General features: G+C 48.3%; 1 protein-coding gene across 1 annotated transcript in view; it reads right to left on the minus strand.

Annotated features, from left to right (window-relative positions):
* Positions 1-16,012, minus strand: part of LOC125946144 (uncharacterized) — a 140,490-nt gene that overhangs the window by 39,636 nt on the left and 84,842 nt on the right.

Genomic DNA, 16,012 nt, shown 5'->3' on the forward strand with positions numbered 1-16,012 from the left:
GTCCCGATGAGGCGCCGGGTAAGTGCGCCTCCTTTCTTTATACAAGTTTGTTATTTCATTATATGTGGTCACCACCTAACTCAGAGAATCCGAGTTGGAGCGACGCGCCTCCCTCGGGCGATGCGGTGCGCCTCCTCGTTCCCAGGATTTCCGGAATCTGACCGGATAAGTCTGTCCGCTTGATAAAAAGTGTGGTAATAATTTTTAACATTTGTTGCGTTGTTTGTTAACAGTGCTTTTACTGTAATTTAAGATCGCGCTTTTGGAATCGCTAACGATTGTATAAACGAGGTCGTTTGTGATGGCTAGAGCGATAGCTGTCTCTTCCGCCTCAAGGGCGGAGAAGGCCTCCACCGTGGCCGCGTTTGGAGTTTCACTTCTCTTTTGTCGGCGTAATGGGGAGGCCCCTTTAACGGGGGTAGGAGCCATAACTAAAGTGGGTATGAGCCATTCATTGTCTTACGTTACGGACAGATTTAATTTTAAAGCAACGTAATTTCGAGGACTCGCAAGCGGCAATGGCGGGCGAATGCTGCAAACCACGCCACTGAGCAAATTCAAGACATCGAACGCAAGCGAGAACGGCGGTCTGCGGGCATACCGTCAGTGACGTTGTTCTCTGCGTCGCAGGTGAACGCGTGTGTAATCTCATTAAGAAACACAAAGGCGCAACCAAAAATTGCGAAATGCTTTAATGAACCTTTGGGATTAACCCATAAATAAACACCGGGGCCGCACGTTTCAGCTTCGCTAGTTAACCATCTGTACGCAGTGCTTGGGCGGTGATATTATTCTCAATATTTCTTGGATTAGATAAAGCGGATGACATGGCGGTTCGGAATTCTGCATGTCACGGAAAGCTGCCTGTGAAACCAGGTTGTGTCCATGCCCTTTAATGAGGAAACGGGCAAACCGATAGGGGGCGCCCTTAGCTGTACACTGTACACAACAAAAGAGAAGTGGAATGCAGCAATATTGAAACATACAGCACTTTGGGTCCACAATAAATATGAAGTGATGTGTGGAATCGCGAAAGGAGCAATGGTGCCGGTGCTAACGTTCGAAAATGCCATTATGCGCTTAAAGTCGATCGAATGTGTTGTCGGGGTTGGAAGCAAACAAAATATCGTTATGCCGGGCATAGGTCGGCAGTGTGGGAGAATACTCACTCACACTCACTCACCATAATGTCTTCCAGGCTCCACACTCACTCACGTTCACACTCACCTCCACTCACACTCACAGAACTCACTCGCACACACTTCCGCTCACACTCACTGGCACTCACTCGCACTCACCTCCACTCACACTCACTGGCAATCACTCGCACTCGCACTCGCTTCCACTCACACTCACTCGCACTCACCTGCTCTCACACTCAATCGCACTCACTCGCACTCGCACTCGCACTCACCTGCACTCATTCTCACTCGCACTCACTTCCACTCACACTCACTGGCACTCACTCGCACTCGCACTCACCTGCACTCGCACTCACCTCCACTCACTCGCGCTCGCACTCACGCCTTTGAAATGAGTGCGAGTGAGTGTGAGTGAGCGCACTCATGAGTGAGTGCGCCGACCTATGGTACGTGGTCTGTTACTCTGTTAACCCCCGTTTAGCGACCGAAACGGTGGTCTCCGCGGCGCGGGATGTAGGAAAGCGGCGTCATGGCGCCCAGGACTCAAACACACTGACATATCTTCGACGGAGACTGCAAGCTGTTGTGACGCAACATAGCATTCACTTATGGCCCAAAAACAGTTATTGAATCTTTCCAGAAGTTGAAGGCAAGAGAATTGCTTTTTGTTCCTGGAATGGCTGGCATTAAGTCGTGAGTTATGTTGCAGTGCAAGTGGACCCTTAACACTTAACTGCAGTTGTGCTTGTCGGGAACAGTCATACTTCGGATGAGCAGCTTCGTCGGCAGTAACCCCGTGGCAACAGTACCGTCAGCCTTCTTCCTCGACATTTTTGTCGAACATGCCCAATTGCACTGTAAAAGTACTCGTAACTGACACAGGGCAGCATCGCTTGGTGGTGCGGTTATATTTTAAAAATATTTTTCTATTTGAATTAGCTTGCGCTGCTGAATAAATCAGAACGGTTAGATCATCAAATAACCAATTGCTTTTTAAGGAGAATTGGCGATCACGTCCTTATACCTTTATTAAGCAGATTGATGTAAAAATGGCATTTAAAAGGATTTTAAAATTTTGGCATTTATGGTGCATGAATTACACATGATTCAGCAAACTTCTCAAATATAATACTAATTTTCGGGGTATTACTTGTCAAAACTACAATATGATTAAGAGGAACGCCGCAGTGGCGGTCTCCGGATTAAAAGCACCTGGGGTTCTGGCGCCAATTCGGTCCCCATCGAAATGTGGCCACCACGGCCGGGGATCGAACCCGTGTACTTGACCCTATCAGTGCTACTTTTCAAATGTAATGGCGCTTGGCAGAACCTTAAGAATAGTCTCAAAAGATAGCACAAACACAAAAGCCAATAGCCAGTGGATTTTATTATGCTCAGTTTAACGTGTCTACTGTTGTAAATTCTCATATTACAGGTATTCTGGGCTGTTCACCATGTTTGTGATATTTCCTCCCAAAACTGATTCGGTAGCAAAGTGAAATAAAATCTGCAAAATGTTCCAATTCACTAGTTTCTTCAGGGCTGAAAAAAACTAAGCACAGAGACATATCTGTTCATACTAAACTCCTCGCGGCCCCGCTTCCTTTCGTCACTTGACACTCGCCCTCCCGGTTTCGGCGCTTGCTCGGGAGGCGTAGAGCCTCTTCCAGAGTTAGGCGAGTACAGACATTAAATAATAACTTCTGCTATTTGCGCATGGGTTTTCACCGTACTTTATATTGTTTAATACTTTAGAAACAATGAGATAGCGCTGTTAACCTACCCGAAGCAAGTGATTTTAGTGCATTACAGCAAAATATCAGCGTTTTTTTCTTTTGTCGTGTTGTGTTGGCTGTCTGCTGCCTGTCAGAAGTGTTTTGAAGCCAGGTCGCTTTCAGTTTATACAGTTGTGTCGTGTTCTCGGCATTTATTGTGCGAATGGTTTTTCCGCAGAATCCTTCTCGTTGTTATGCGGGCCAAGGGTGAGAAAATATTTTATTTCCTGCAGAGAAAAGAGCGCGGATTACCGCGCTCAAGCGGACGAACGGAAGTTGCGTAGCGCTTAGATTATTATTATTTTCAAGAATACTGCCGATCTCTGAAGAGATAGTTGCAATCAATTTATGCAATGGAAGAGAAGACACTATACCACCAGCAGAATTAAGGCATGAAATTATTACTAGCAATAAGCTTGGTATGAGTAAAAAATAGAAATCACGCAAAATTCAATGACAGAATGCGCCATGATGCGATCGGATTATTCAACCAAAATCGCGATACAGTTAAAAAAAATTGTTCTCAGAAACAACTCATCATGTGCATTTAATTCCACCATAGCTAATATTATGCTTCGCTTGTGTCGAAACCGTTGTGGTAGGGTGCCTCGATGCCAGCGCCGCCGTTCAGGGTGGTGCCAACCTTTGACCGCCCCCGCGCCGCCGCTTTCTCGCTGCGACGCCATATTGTGTCACAGCGAGCCGTTGCGATTGCTTGGTGCCGGTGCTGAGTTCGAGGCACAGTGCGCGCGGATGCTTCGCGGACGCTTCTACTTGCTAGACAGTGTTCAGCCGCATGACTGACAAGCTATCAAGTGCATCGTGTCGACATGACGGGCTGTTGTGTTCCCAAGTGCGCCGGATCGACGCGTAAAGGACTGCGTTGTTTTCGCTTCCCCCGGGACCCAGTGCGACGGAAGAGATGGGAAGCCCATTAAAGCGCGATCACTGGAAGGCAACGGATAACTCCTGCATTTGCGAGGTAAGTGTCAAGAATGTTTAGACTGCCGCACCGTGTTTTTCATTTAAATAAGAAAGTATTCTCTGATCCTCGCTCACGTACCTACGTTCGCTCACGAACTAAGTAAGCACTGCACCGATGCTGTCTGAGTAGCGTATGGTTTGCGAGCGCGCGTCGCATAGGCTTTTTTCGTTTTGATGGGCGCAGTCTGTACCCTTATTTTAAGGACTGACGAAGATGCTTAGCCGCGAAATAGTCTTACATTAGCTACGAATCGTCACGTAAGCCACCTATTTTCCTTTTTCACGAGAAGCACACATCGTGTGTGTCTTGTTTCTTTCTTTTTTTTTTTCGGTACTGGTTATTTGGGACTAAAGAACGCAGTGCTTCGTGTGGGGAGAGCGGCTGTTTTGTACGTGGTAAGCGAAACATTGTGATTTTCTCTGATTTCTCAGGAGATATCTTGCGGACCTCAGGGTGTTACGTTACATAGCTGATTTTTTAGACTTGTACGTATTTGTAGCGTGGTGATCGTAAGCCGATGGTCATTCGTGCTCATTCCCGATCGTAGTGGGTACCGTGACGGTCTTTAAATGCCTGTGCACGGTATGCCCAGGTGTAGTAGAGTTAAGGGGCATCATGGGACCAAAATGTTTCGGCGCTTTCTGGCATGGTGTCTGTTGTAGCCTGTGCATTTCTTCGAAACGTGTGAAGCGAGGTAATACAGCATTGCTTCTGCTAAAATTTATTTTTAAGCACTGTAATGGGTTCTCTGTATTTACAAGGCAACTTTTCATATCAATAATCACTTTTGTTGTTTTACCTGTACTTAGAAACACTTTGAAGAGGACCAGTACGAGGGAAATCGACAGGATGGGCGCCGTCTGTTAAAGTCAACAGCCCTACATCATCATGGACTATATTTTCGAAGTGAAAAACATTGCTAATCTGTATTTGACTGTCTTAGTTTCATTTACGGTTTTTGTACGTGATATGTATGCAGTGTTGTTTATTTTTTCAATGTAGTTATCAGTGTTCTAATGGTTATTTATGAAATGTTCTGTACTCGCCATCGATGTGTTTGGCTGATGCGACGTATTCGATGGTAGCTGATGTATGTATTCTGGCTGGATATCTTGATTAATATTACCCGCGGTTGCGTTTTCTTGTTTGCATTCTTGTTTTCGATTTATATTGTGTGTAATAAGGTTGATGTACTCACTTGAACCCCCCCCCCCTCCTATGTAATGAATAAATTAAAAAAAAACTCTCACTATACCGAATTGTGTGTCGAGCCTACCTTGCGAATTTTTTATCTCGTCTTTCAACATAACCTTCAGGCGCCACACAGTACATATAATTTTTCATATACATATCTCTTTCATGATTGATTGTACCAGACATTATAAGTAAATGTATTTTGTGCATCGTTTGGATTCTTGTGTGTACTACGCAAGATTGACACAGACAAGTTACGCTACATGTTTCTCTACAGCACTAACTAAACCTTATTTGCACATCGCAGTTAGTTTTACACCAGCTTAATCCTGTCAGCACACAGTTTTGTGGGCAAAAAAAAGCAAATTGCGCGTAGATATCGTCAAATAATTAAAACGAACGCTAAGAGCACGCGGAACGCAAAGGAAACTAACTGCCGTGCGCGAGTGGCTGGCTACGGTAAAGGAGGCGTGACGTGTAAACCAAAATACAACAGCGAAAAAGAAAAACTTCCACACACAGGAGGTCGCAAACTTTATATACCAAGCATCGAAGCGCAAAAAAATAGTGCGTATTTCAAACATACACACGGCATATTAAATGTAAATTGAATTAGGCAACTTGGGGCATGTTCCCGGCGCCACACATTTACGTCTTGGACCTTCGACGAGTTAACGGCTATTGGTTATAAAGATGTGCAGATGCGATACCGATCAAAAAATCCTCATCAAGGCAAAGTACATGGAAGTGCGCCGCGAGTAACACTATTTATGAACGCAAGCGTAGCTGAGTCTCAGCTCGTGTGACTCAATATGGCGGCGCCAGCGGGGTTGTCTACACCGTGGACGGCGGCGCTGGGCATCGAGGCACCCTAGTGCCGGGAGACGTAAGGCTCCTCGGCTTTAGGGAGGCGCCGACGAGTCGGCGAGACATGATCGTTGGAAGTGAAGTCACGTACGCGAGATGTGTGTGTGCGTGCGTGCGTGTACCAGAGGCGCCTACTCTTCCTTGGGACGCTCACCCCTTCTCGCCGTCTGCACGCGACAGGTTGGCGCCGGGTGTTTGCAGTTCACGGTTGTGCCCATTTATGGTCCGATCTTGCGCCTGCGTTCCTGATTGGACTAGACCGGGCTTCTTCAATTTTCCACTTCTGGCTACCCGCGGACTGCCACAGTACATTCTAGCCACTGTAGCCACAGCCAGCCAGAGCGCCTTCGTTTTTCTCGGGTTGCTCCGCCCACCGCGTGACGCACTTCCGCCGCGCGTTCGTTTTACTCAGGCTGGAAGCTTCTGGCTACCCGCGGGCTGCCACGATTTTGTTCTGGCAGCTCTCTGGTTTGTTCCAACAAAAAGAGGCGATGAGTGCTCGCCGCCATCTTTGTGGGGACTAGACGGATTGCAACGCGGGCGCTTGAGTTTTACCTCGCTCGGCTTGCGTCGAAGGCTAGCGCGCGCCGCCCCCGGCCGGTGTGCTTTTGGACTCGCCTACTTGTCGGAGCGATTCCTGATCTCGGCGCTGTGCGTGTATCGCTGATTGCATTACTTCTAGCGTTATCTTACTAGGATTCTAACCCACCGTTCCGCCCTGCGAGGTGGTGCCGTATACGAGCGGCGGCGAACCATTTAAAGCTATCTTTTGTTTGTGTCCCGTGAATGCTTCTCGGATGTGAACTGCGCGCGGCGCTCTCGATCATGCTTGCATGGTATCTTCATCGTGTTCCGCGCAAGTTCTCGACGCTCATTCCCGCACATTGCGGTGCCTTTTCGGTTCATGTAATTTTCTGATGGCATCCCTTTTCGCGTTGCTCGCGTAATGCGGCGATATTCTTTTTTCTGCAGTTAGCGTAGGCATCGCAGCTAACCCGTGTTCGCTCCATCTTTCTGTCGTATCTTGGGTGGCAGCTCGAAACCAATGCGTTCTCACTATATATATATATATATATATATATATATATATATATATATATATATATATATACAGGCCTGGTGTTTCAGCGAGTACTTTCAAAAATTCTTAAAGGTTGCCTGCTGCAGATAGCACAATTCTAGTTCATGAGCTGGTCTACTCGAAGAGGCGGACATTACATCCCCAAGAAATTGAAATGGATAATCGACTAATTAACAAAAATTCACTAATTAAGTTTTAACTAATTACCTGATGGCCCATATTGCAATTTACAAATTGTAGCCGTGGAGTTCGCAAGGCGGATCCACTTGGAACGAATTCTCGGGATGACACCAGTGTCGCGATATTAATTCCCGAACTTTGCGGTGAAATGCATTGGCGTTCCAGTTAGGTTCTTAACAAAACGTCGCTTTTTGCATTGAAGCACAAAATTAACTGGAACGCCAATGCATTTCTCCGCAAAGTTCGGGAATTTATATCTCGAAACCGTTGTCATCCTGAGAATTAATTCTAAGTGGATCCGCCTTGCGAACTCCACGGCTACAATTTGTAAATTGCAATATGGGCCATCAGGTAATTAGTTAAAAACTTAATTAGTGAAATTTTGTTAATTAGTCCATTATCCATTTCAATTTTTTGTGCAAGTAATGTCCGCCTCTTCAAGTAGACCAGCTCATTAATTAGAATTGGGCTATCTGCCACAGGCAACCTTAAATAAATTTTGAAAGTGTTCGCTGAAACACCCTGTATATATATATGCCGTTGATGTTGAAGGAATGCACTGGTTGAGATGAGTAATGACCACACGTACATTAGCTTTATTATTGCTCTAATGATCGGCCAATACTATTTTTCGTGTGAAGCTTTTCGCGGGTTACAGGCGGCGTGCATTTTCGCGCGCCAGCCGTAGCCCCAGCTTCCTCAGCACAGGAGCAGATTTAAGAGGAGCACCATCAGGCGAAACAAACTTTCTGAAATCGAATCTAAGCATGTACGAAATTTGCATATAAGACGTACCCGATATCTTGCTTTTTCGTGTCTTGTCAAATGATATCAATGTCGCCGGTAGCCGACGTGATCGCTTTACGAACAGGCATTCTCGAGCGAGCGATCACTTAGGTGCGATTTCACGTCTTGGAATCGGACGCGTCGCACGCCGTTTGCGGCGCTGTGCTAAGTGAGCTGCACAGTGCGCATCCTCTGCCGAGTCGCACGAAATCTCGCAAAAGTACTCCTGAATGCAACTATATATTTCCAAGGTGGCAACGCAGACATGGGCCGACTACGCCGCGCGCGCGCCTCCCACGCCGATCGCTGCCATGCTGGTAGCATGTTTACATTTCTCTCGCGGCCAGCGCTGTCCCGGCGTTCGATTTTGCAAACTTCGGGCAGCTCCGGGTTGCGTGTTTCTATTTGCGCCAAAGCCCAGTGTTCGACCGCTGGCGCCGCCATGCGCCGCTCGCGCGTACCATGTTTCTAGGTGGTTTCTTTCGCCGAGGGCACGAACTCAAGCTTGTGGCTGTATGGCCTAGTGGTTACGACGCTCGCTTCGGTACCAGGCATACGCGGGTTCGAATTCCGCTTTGGCTAGGAACTTTATTTCGTTTTCTTTGTGTAACGCTTTTCTTTCTTTTTTTTTCCTCTCTGTTTGGCAGCGCGGTAGGTTGAACCCGGTGGCGACTTTCCAATTGCTAGTAGATACAGCGGGGGCGTGGCACTGCGGGTCACGTGAGTGACGTGACTACCGCTTAACACGTGTTGTCATGGAATCGTTTAGGGCGCGTTGCATGTTGGGTGGTGTCTGGGCCATGCCGGCAGCGCTTTATTATTGTAGTGTTTGTTCTAGTGGCGGAAATCCTTGCAGCAGTGGTGGTGTGGCATGACGGCTTTTGATCTCGCTGAACTGTGGTGGTGTAAACAAGCGGATTTACAGGGTGCGAGAGAAAAACGAAAGTATTCCTAAATAAACGCATCACTGTTTTGATGATCCAAATATAATCTCACTATCAGGGAGGGAGCAGTGTACCTGACTGGCGCAGTATCTTTTTATTTGGGGTGTTACTTCGCTGCGCTCCGCAACACACCAACGACCGCCGTTTCGCGTCGGCTCCCGGCACTGCGGCTTCCGCCGCAGCACCGGGGTACAAACGCGAGCAGTATCCGCTTGTTTACACCACCACAGTTCACCGAGATCACAAGCCGTCATGCCACACCACAACTACTGCAAGGATTTCCGCCACTAGAACAAACGCTACAATAATAGGCTCCGTACAGTGAACAGGCGGCGCTGCTGCGCAGCAGCGGTGGCGCGATGCTCAGCGTCGCATGTGGCGGGCGGCGCGAACCTGGGAAGGGGGGAAGACAGCGGGATTTCGGAACTACGTATACACGCCTCCGAAAGCCGCACGTATATCCGCGATCCGCTTTCTTTTTTTGTGCGTGTGTGTACGTGAAAGTACAAGCGTGGCCCTCTGTGATGGCACAAATAGTTTTTGCGGGGTTCAGGCCTATTAAAGGAATAGACGATTACTTTCACGGTGCAGCGTTAACCAGCGGAGACAAGCTCTACGCTGCTTCGCATGTTGCTTGTGTGAAAGACGGCGTGGACGTTCACGCGAAGTGCCATTCGCAACAGGGAAAGCAAGTATACGACGTCATCCTTCACGTGAGTAAAGCTTACTGTTATACTAAAATTGAAGTCACTAAACTGCCACCCTGACAACGTGACACCCTGAAACCGATTTTTAATCGACGCCTCACTGTTGGCAATGCATGCCTCATTTCGCTCCGGCGCGTTGTACGCCGCGTCCTATCATTTGATGCCCCTGTCACACTGTTACTTTAGATTGTCATACAGCTCGATCTGGACCGCGTGCAGCTACACGCTTACTCGTAGGCTGTCGTCAGCACAGTCATGTCGAGTGAGCTAAACGATTCGGATTGTTGTATCGTGTGGCAGTGACCATGCTATCCTCGTTGACTCGTTTGGGACCCAGTCGGAACCTGCTGCGCTGATAAACGAGATTTATTAACTAGGCGATCTTAATTTACATGACGCGAACGTTCGTTCTTCATCATGTACAATGATCGAGGCTCATTAGGCCCCTTTCACGAGATACGATATCGCATGCGAATTCCTTTCCTTGCATACGCGCTTTGCTTTTACAATGATACATCGCAAATGTATATCACAAGAAAAATCGCACCATGTGAAACCGCGCCTCTCAAGCGCCAGCGGCCAACACGAGGATCGTCGAATTAGTGCTTGCCAGCTCAAAATAGGCTTCCTTGGCATAAAATATTCCTCATCGCACATGCCAGTGCTATGCTGATCATACCGAATGCTAAGACAACGGCAAGCAGTCGTCAAATCAGCAAAGTCGTGACAAATTTCTTTTAAATGTTCAGCAGCTGGCCATGGCCGCTGGCGTCGCACAACGAGCTGTGAAACGCACATGTGTAGCACACTTTACAGAACAAAACCTTGTCACAAATATCAAAGAAGCTGACTTACTTTTCTCTCCTCACAGCTGCGACCCATTTCTTTCGCCGTTCGATCTCGTAAGATTTGCCAGGAAACCTGCACAACTTTATCCCCGGCTGGCCTTCGTGGTTGTGACAGCCCTTTACGCAGCAGTATCACCGGTTCCACTTGCCCTTTTTTTTTTTTTCACCTCCGACGTTTGCCGATGAAGCGCTTGCCATTGCACCGTCGCAAGACGTATAAAAAAATAAGGAGGCTGGTGAACAAAGCAAAACGGCTTCAACCGTGGCCAAGACTAAATGTAGCGCGCGGGAAAGAATACTCATCGAGCCGGCCGAGCTGCGGCGCCCACTTCCCAACACTGTTGCGTCGCTGCGCCAGATGGCGCCAGAGCAGCCGCAAACTCGACTGTACGGAGCCTATAAAGCGCGGCCGGCGTGGGCCAGACACCGCCAGCCATTCAACGCGCCCTAAACGATTCGCTCGAACGTAGGAGCTGCGCTCGGCAAGGTCGCTGCGCCCGGTCCCGGAGATAGAGAGAGCCGCGCTCAGCGGAGACCAGTGCCTCAAAAGTCCCTAAGCGATTGTGTCTCTAGGCACCTAGAAGCTCCACGATTGTCATGACACCACGTGTTAAGCGGAAGTCACCGCTGTACCTACTAGCAATTGTAAAGTCGCCGGGGGCGACGCGAAGCGGCGGTCGCTGGGGTGTTGCGGAGTGCAGCGTAGTAACACCCCAAATAAAAAAATACTGCTCCGGTCAGGTAGACTGCTCCCTCCCTGATAGTGAGATTATATTTGGATCATCAAAACAGTGATGCGTTTATTTAGGAATGGCATCGATCCCTTAGCAGCAGCCACAGTCGGGCCTAGTCACCACCAGCCCAGCGTGTTTTCCGTTCCAACGGCGGCGGCTAGAAACATGGTACGCGCGAGCGGCGCATGGCGGCGCCAGCGGTCGAGCACTGGGCTTGGGCGCAAATAGAAATCGAATCACGCACGTGGCACTACATTCTTGATAGAGTTAATGAACTACATGTAAACGGCGTCGCATCGCCTTTCCCAAATGCACTTGGAAATGCGATGCGCTGCTGTCGCGTTCATGTAAACGCGGCTATTGGTCGAGTTAATGAAGCCGCTTTTTTCGACGCTAGCTTCAAGGCGCCCTTCAGTTACGGCCCTTACAGACGGGTGATACCTTATGAAAATGGCGGCGCACATGGTTGGTTACGTCGTCATGACAACAGGATCAGCAGCCGCGCGGCACCTCCTCTCGATAGCAGCTTTTTTCATTATTACTTTCATCCGACTAGTCTGGCTCGCTACCCGCTTCCCCCATGCTTTCGCGGGCACCGCTTTTTCTTGCATTTTTTTAAAATTTGCTTTCGCCCGGGACCGGCGCGTTTCTGCTTGTTTTTTTTTTGTGCGCTTTGCGCTACGTCGCGCAATAGCTTTTTCTTTTTATTGCGATAGCAATTATATGGAGACTCCAAGCGGATTTCTGCCGTCGTCGCCACCGCTGTGAGGTTCCGTTTAAAGTCCAAGGGCGATAAAATCGTCGCCATATGCTTTATGTGCGAGGGACGACATACAGCGCGAGTGACGCGCGCTTTCACTGAGAGCGAATGCACGGCGGAGAGCAAACGCGACGGCTCGGTCGCGCGAAAGTCCGTGGGGGGATGGAAGCAAGGGAGGGTGGGGGCTCCGTTGTGTTCCGAAACCAACTGCGCATATATAGCGACGCAGCGCAAGGGGATCTGGCGATTCAATCTCGCGCGCAAAAGGTGGAAAGTGGAAAGGCAGCGAGGGAGGGAGTGGCTGCAGCTTCTACTCCGCCAGCAACTGCGCACTTGTACTTTGCGCTAATGTTTACGCTACTGCGAGTGCGAGTTACCTTTGTATGCGTGGTGCTTTCGCCGCTCAGTTTCCGTTGAAGCGATAGACCACACGAACATTCGCTAGCTGGCACCGCGCTTGCTCACGCCAGCGTTTTGACAGTGATTGTCTGTGCTCATCGAATGTGATCTATTCATGTTTGCTTGTGCGCGCTGATACCATGCTTGATCAGTTTGTAAGCGAATGTCTCCAAGTTTATGCAGCCGATAAAACTATTATCCTTACTCCGTATAGCTCTCTACTCGTTTGCTAACGCAATTGATCCTTCGCCTTTCGGGCGAAGCTGCGACTTTTTTCATATAGATGCACAAGAAATTTCTTTTATTTATTTACAGAAATACTGCAGGCCACATGACCCAAGCAGGAGGGGCGAAACACAAGCTCATAAACAATACACACCAGTGAACAACAACAAAAAGAGAAAATAAATAGCAACATACAAAATAACACATGCTCACAAGCGCTAAGAAATACTATGAGAAAGTGCGGATACAAAAAAAAAAATTAAATTATGGGGTTTTACGTGCCAAAACCAGTTCTGATTATGAGGCACGCCGTAGTGGGGGACTCCGGAAATTTGGACCACCTGGGGTTCTTTAACTTGCACCTAAATCTAAGTACACGGGTGTTTTCGCATTTCGCCCCCATCGAAATGCGGCCGCCATGGCCGGGATTCGATCCCGCGACCTCGTGCTCAGCAGCCCAACACCATAGCCACTGAGCAACCACGGCGGGTAAAGTGCGGATACAAAAACAGTAACAAAATTAAGGGGATTGCTAAGACAAAGAATTCAAATTATACATAGACAATACGAGGGTGCAGTAGTGGAGGTGAATGCAACGCGTGACGCGCGCGTGTGCACAAATAATGCCAATGCTTCCTTAAAAGCATAAAGACGCATTGGCACTGTTTGTTCCAGCCTCCAGGGGCGGTATTCTGTAAGAGTCAATCTAGTGGACTGTCCATTTCGGTGACCGTTGATTCGCTGCTTCTTGACGTGCAGAAAGGAGACTGGCTGACGCCTTCCTGCACGTCAAGCAGCAGCGAATCAACGGTCGCCGAAATGGCGAAATGCACAGTCCACTAGGTAGACTCTTACAGAATACCGCCCGACAGAACCCGGGACGGAATATAATTAGAGCGCGCACTGCGCTGTCGATAAGAGCTGTGCGTGTAACGTTTGTAGTTGCTGCCATACACTACGTTGCTCTGTTCCTCAATGTTCGCTCGCCCGTAGCGATGTATTAAACCAGTTTGTTTTACGTCATGTCGTCTGCCTGCCGTTCCCTCCTCGATGATCAACGAGGGTAAAGTTCCGGGCGAATGCTGTTGAAGTTGGCGGCCGCTCGAAGTTATGAAGAAAGCGCCCGTCCAGTCTATTTGTCTCTTCTTTGTGTTCCCGTCCATCTGCGCTTGTTACGATGTCTAAGTTCAGTTACAACCAACTAGCCCAAATTTCTGCTTTAAATTATGAAGAAGGAATTCTGGAAGGAAAGATAAAGCGTTAGTAACGGAAAATGTAAGCTCATTCCGTTCTCTAATTGTTTTAAGGAAATATGAATATTTAAAGCAATTTGAGTTAAAGGTGTATTCATGAGGTGTTCGAGAGTGCTTGTGGCGTGTTGACCTAGAACGATTCGAAGAAATTAGCACAGATGTGTCAAAGTTTATGTCACCATAAATAAATTGAAACTATAACTTTAGTCGTGGTAGTTTTGCCATACTTTGCAGTGTTAATAAACCAGCTATTTTTAATAATTAAGTCGATGAATCCGTTCGCTTGTATTTAATATAAATGAGCCAGGGGCGTAGCCGGGGGGGGGGGGAAGGTTCGGGGGTTCAACCCCCACTACCACACGGGATTTTTTGAGCAACAACCCCCCTCCCCCCCCCCCCCCCTACACTATTTACCCGCCCTTTTTTCTCGTCACTTCGCGCTGACATGATTCAAGAAACCGGTGCTGCTATCACAATTGCATTCCTGGGCGCTTCCGTTTCGGTTGGTAATTTACAGTGAATCATGTCTGCATACGGAAAAAGGTGTCGCGGTGTTTGTCAAGGCTTTGGCACTCTGTGAGGTTTTGGGCGAGAATGCGCAACAAATGAAGCAACACATGCGGCGGCCGTATTTTAGATGGGGGCGAAAATTCTCGAGGCCCGTTTACTTAGATTTAGGCGCACGTTAAAGACCCGAGGTGGTCTAAATTTCCAGAGCCCTCCACTACGGCGTCTCTCATAATCATATCGTGGTTTTGGGACGTTAAACCCGACCAATACACAATTAAGAACTGTGTTTTAGGACTGTTCGAAAAATCTCCATCCCGTAATAATTTCCCTTAACTTTCTTGCTTGATTTTCTTGTAAAAGGGGGCTGATGAACACAGAACACGAACTACCCAGCAGTACGTGTAGTCAGCGTATTTCAAGGGGGCGACATCGCATTGCGGGAAAGCGACGCACTATGCAGAGTTCGGGCGGTGACACTGGATGCGAGAAAAGAGGACTTTACCGACTATACATGTCCGCTGGTAAAGTTTCGCCTTAAACACAAGCGTTCCCCTGGCGGAAAGATTCGCGGGTACACATTTGCGCCGCTTCCGTCGCGCTCGCGCAATAGTCTGCGCGTGAAACGTCTCTTGTTTGCGATTGCGCCCCTACGGAAGACTGGTAGTCGCTGTTGTGTTTTTGAATCCCAAACCAGCAACGTACACACGAAGGGGTCGATGCCAGCAGTGAAATTCCACGACTCGCAATAGAATGCACGAAACAGACAGCCGACAAGCATGGATTACTGATGCACGCTGTACAGCGTAAGTAAACCCTTGTTGCATGCGCTGAGAGTTCTCGTCGGAGTTCATTCGTCCTGAGAAATTGAGTATGTGCACTATGCACTGAACAAGACCGGAGTTCATTCCTGCATCACTAGTGCACCGATCGGCCGAGATTCTGTGAGGTACGAGGCCGCTTCGTGTTCGCATCGGCGTAAGTGAAGCAGAAATGAGTTGCACGTACTACTTAAAACTGCGTACACATGCCATATCTATCCTGTGCGGTGAAATAGTCTGTAAAATTCTGAATCTGTTAACGTAAAGGCAAATGACTGCTGCACACTCGCACACAGCGGAAGACACAGTGGCCTATGCCCTTGCCGCAGGAAATGAAACTCTCCTTTCACAGAGCAGGGCGACGAAAGCTTCGAAAAAAAAAAAAGCATTACGCAAAGACGCAGCGAACAAGCTATTGCTATGTGAGCAGGTATAGCCTGGTCACACGTGCATTTTCACGTGTATAGCCGTCCTTGACTTGTGAAACCCACTTCGCCCCGACGAGGGCGACGTCATCTATGCTTAAGGGTGATTAGCGATTAACGATGTCTTCTCCGATCGGGCGGGTTCTCTCAATGATGGGTTTTCGAAGACTGGTCTAATCAGTGGTGCGATGAGAGGCCGTTGCTCCAAACGCCCACTGTACCTGTCGTACTTACTCTATTTTACTGCGCTTACACACGCACGTGAGGGGGCGGGGGATGTCCCATGTTTAGAGGGGGATATACATGTATAGAGCCTGCTCAAACTACCAATATTTATTATCGATCACGTCACATAAAGGAAAGCTGACGCTTGTCCCCC

Source organism: Dermacentor silvarum, chromosome 6 (assembly GCF_013339745.2).
Source record: "Dermacentor silvarum isolate Dsil-2018 chromosome 6, BIME_Dsil_1.4, whole genome shotgun sequence".
Lineage (NCBI taxonomy): Eukaryota > Metazoa > Arthropoda > Arachnida > Ixodida > Ixodidae > Dermacentor > Dermacentor silvarum.